This window comes from Gallinula chloropus (assembly GCF_964237585.1).
Source record: "Gallinula chloropus genome assembly, contig: HAP1_SCAFFOLD_280, whole genome shotgun sequence".
Lineage (NCBI taxonomy): Eukaryota > Metazoa > Chordata > Aves > Gruiformes > Rallidae > Gallinula > Gallinula chloropus.
In genome coordinates, this window is record NW_028168244.1 from 1 (window position 1) to 4,764 (window position 4,764).

The following is a 4,764-nucleotide window of genomic DNA, read 5'->3' on the forward strand; positions in this document are numbered from 1 at the left end:
AAAGAGACTTGCAGGTGCCATGAATAAAATTTGGATCATCCAGATGATTGACATTTCCCCTTTCAATGGTTTTGATCTCTGGTAAAAGCATCCTGAGTTTAGCAACACAAGTCAGCTTTTATCCTGGAAACTAACAGCCACTGCAGTTCTTAGTAAGACATCTTGAGTACAGGGCATTACTATATGCACGTGGCTTCCAAAAGGGATCTTGCATACATCTGGCTGAGTAGAGGCTTGGTGTTTGTGACTAGGCATTCTAGACTCCAGTAGAGTTAGATCATGGTACCTTGGTACAACAAGGTGCTTTGAGTAAAAGGATAACGTCACTTTATCTGACAAATAGGAAAATATTTTCATTAGGCTTTGAAATTGCTGATGTTGAATCTTATCATGGTTCTCTTTCAATTCCCTCTTTCTGAAGTTACTCTGCTCTTACACAAGTTCTTCATGTTTCCGAATTGTTTATCAAGATGAGAACCATCCCCCAGAACCATATTATGACCTTTAACATATACAGAAATTTACCATTTATCACAGGTTTTGTTTTCCCTCCCTTAGTCAATTTTTTCATGAGATTGTGTCGTGGAATTCTCACAAAGGTCTCAATTAGTTTAAATGGAAAAAAAAAATAAATTGCTTCCATGAAATAGATTTTGAGCACAGAAACAGTCACAGTCCTCCTGTTAGAGATCCTCCTACTATATTGTCAGATGTTTACAGGCAGAGGGAAGCTTCAGAAATACCCCCCCTGAAAAACAAGTTGCACAGGTATGACTAAGGAGCACCCAGTAATTGTATAAAGAAGGCTTTTGTTTTTTAAAATACAGTAATTGCCCATTCACGGGTGATGATTAGTCAGGAGAGACAGGTGCTGGGGAATTAGAGGAGATGCATGACTTTTGAGGCATGACAACTGTATGGAGGGACTAAGATCTCTAATATCTTAAAAAACCACTAAGTACTAGTCAGTGTTCTTGACTTATAGAAAATACATTTTAGGACCTTTACCAAAAAAACCCCATATATCTTTTCTTTACAATCCTGTAAAAACAAAAAATCTGTAACTGTGGGTGCATGGTGATTTTATCTTGAAGTCTTTCAACTGATGAAGAAAGAATTACAAGTACAATTAAAATAAACATTACTATCTGAAAAACTATGATATTTTAGGAAAAACTAAAATTTCCTAGAACCTCTTACAATTACAATATGGTCAGCTGATACAATCCACAAAACATTTCATTTTCATCTACACTCAAATATTTTCGATAATGCCCTGTGATTAAAATGATAAAAAACACCCCCAGACAGTCTGAAGACTATCTGAGTGACAGCAGGTCAAGTCAGGTGGCCACAATCAGAAGCAACATGGCAAAGACAGATTATGAAACAGTAAAGAAATCTTGACTCCAATATAATTTAAGTTAACTTTTTGGAGGTCTCATGGTTGTTTGTATATTTTATCTTATAAATTTGAGGCATGAAGTTCAAAGTCATTTATATAATATTGAGGCCTGAGTTGAATATTGGATATTAGCGGAATTATATGGTTAATAAAACCCCTAAATACTATGTGGTCTTCTAACCAAAACATCAAATAAGGTCTTGCTCATTATTTTTTTTTCAAATTAGTGAAAACATTTCCTTCATTGCTGCCTACTGCAAGCATCACTGGGGTTTGTGTAATTTTTGTCCTTGCCATTGCTAGATTCAGGGACAAAGAAATACATTTTTTATCTGGGGATAAAAAAATGGATAAAATGGATAAAACCCAAAAAATATTTCAAAGTAATTACTCTGAGCTAATCAGATTTGATCTGTAATCTGGAATACTGTCTACTTGTTACAGATATTCTCCTCTCATTGAGCTAACTCTACCACAGTGAAAAAGTTATGAAAACTAGGTTAACACTAAGGACAAAATGGCTTCAACCCTGAATAGCAGCTAAACTTTCAGCCATACATCAGATTGGATACTATCAGCAAAATAATTATTTAATTAAAAGAATTTGTGTAGCTTTTAACAGCAACTGAAAACCCCAAGTTTCACACTGCCTGAAATAAAGGCAACAAAATAAAGTGCCTAGTTTCTAGTAACGAGAGTATTCTGTCACTGACACAATGCATTTCAGTAACTTTTAGGGCTTAACCTTCACCCTATACTGTACCACAGCGTAGTGAAACACAGAGATATACAGAAATGTGGCTAGCTGAGAAAAAACAAACCCTTTTCCAGAAAACTAAGCTTTAAATAGCTTCTTACCCTAGAAGCTACAGAAATGCATGAATCAGACTAATATATGCATAATGGACTAAAATTCATGTGAATTCATTCTGCAGAGTTACATTGTGTGTACCTAAACAGTCTTTGAGACAGAAGTATCAATGTAATTTAAGGAAGTTTCCCATTTACTGTGTTTTGTTTTGCATTGTGAAGACTTCCTAGAAAGTTTAAACTGGATTTTTGTAACAGGGGTTTTTTATATTAAACTGAAGTAGAAGATGGAATCACGTAATGCACTCCAGCTGCAAACAGGCATTGGGTCTTTGGAACCAGGCTACAGGGAGTCTGAATTTAAACAAAATAAAATTTTATGTGTATTGTGTGAAGACCATACGTGTAAGTATGAATTTTAGGAACATCTTGAGAAACCTAAAAAAAGTTAGCGATACTGTCATATTAAGGTCTAATATTTGAACTAGTCTGAAGCCAAGTGTAACTACTGCATTCCCAATGTCATAAAACAATTTTTGAAGTTGATAGTTCACAAAATGTCAGATCTTGAGGTTTTTTATTAACCTATGAGTAAATGTTCTCTCTTGTATCCCTGCCCAATGTCATTGAGAGCAGAGGATTCCAGTTAGGGAAGGAATATGCCAAGGTGATGGCTTAATCAAATTATAATTATTTAAAAACTGCTCAGAAGCTTGAAATTGTAGGAAACATTTCTATGGAATTACTGAACACAATTCATATAAGACAAAATGAGTGATAAATACTTCTCAATTAACTAAAAGAACAAGTCCTTATCATTTGTGCAACAAATATATATGTAAATATATTTACATTTAAAGATACCAAACTGGATACATTAAAATGGTTAAAAGATTTGATTCCGTCTCAGTTCTTACCTATGTGGGTATTTGTTTTTCTTAATGGCTATGAAAGAAAATATTGGAACTGAGTTCATATATGATAAATTAGATTCTAAATAAATAAGAACTGGGTTTAAACTTCTATCTGATTTCCTGAATTCTTGAGGAAAATGAAACATTAATTGTGCATTATTGATTCAACAAGGAAGTGCAATCATTCAAAATCTATAGACCTGCATATATCCAGTGAAGTATCTTGCTCACTACCTTCAAAAGGAAATGAATGAATATAGAGTAGTTTCTAAACCTCAGACTAATTCTATGAATGAATGTCCAGAAGTTAAGCCAGTCTACACCGGAGAGTCTAAACATCTTCCTACAAACACACAAGAGGGCATGAATGTTCATGAAGCAAACACTCAAATAAGAAAGGGATATTTAACAGTGCTTGGGATTCTTCTGAGATTCATGCATTCACTTCCAGATCTCCCTGTGTTTTCTCTGGAAGTCTCTTTATGTTGGAGAAATATGTAGTTGATAGCTAAGGGAAGGTCTTACTGCAGGCATGTCTTTCATGTCTGAGAATGAAATGAGTACAGAGACTGGAAAATATGTAATCTCTCTAGATAGTGCAAAAGAAGGGGGGGAAAAAAAGTCCTTGACTTCAAGAGCCTTAGTAAATGATCACTTGCAAAGCAAGATATGCGTACAAGATAGCTCAAAAGAAATTGGTTATTGGTAAGTGTGGAAAGTGCTAAGAAATGTTGCTTTTGCAAACTGAAAAATGTTATTGTATTATTTACTGGCTTAAAGGATTTAGGAAAATAAGGGGGAATATTGTTCTCAAGGGTTCAATTTGAGTACATAGCTCTGCTAAAAGATGGAGATGATCCTGGATAATGAGATAAGGGGTTAAATCGTGACTGAGGACATGGGCTGGAATTTAAGGAAATCAGGCTCAACGAACAGGCTTCAATCATGTTGATTGTACATCAAGTCAAACAGGAAAAACGATGTGGGGTCTCGATAAATCTAATAATTTTGATCAGGAGTGAACAAACCTTTCACAAAATTAACATGTGCAATCTGAAACCTGTATGGAGCTTTGACTTCCTTCAGCCCAGGGCCATGTCAGTTGCCGGGAAAGTTAAGATAAGGACAACTACTTGCCAGTAAGCAGTTGTCCCAGACAAAAGGACTCATACATTTTAATTTACTTCACCAATGGAAGTGGGAATGTCCCAGACATGCCATGTGTATTATACTGTGTAGTGCTGTGGATGGGGCGCCTGGGTTGAGCCTGTAAAATCCATAGTCAAACAGAGGAAGGAGGTGAAAGGTTCAACCTGAGGAAGACTCGGAGCCTTCATCGCTGAGACCCCCGACGACCACTACCACAGGACAACGCGCAGACGCAATTGGGAGGAGTTTATGGAAACCACCTCTTTGAACTCATCTTAATACGAAGCGGGACAGGTGATGAATATGTATAGATGTATGGTATAAAAAGGCTGCAGGCACTGACCAAAAGTGTCCTACTTTGTTGGGTCACCCGTTCTTGCAAGAATGTATAATAAATTACTGCTTCACTACTTGTCTACCTTAAGTTCTGTTTTTAGGACCTTTTGTCATTTCTAACAGGTCGTAACTCTGGTCTTTGTCTTTCAG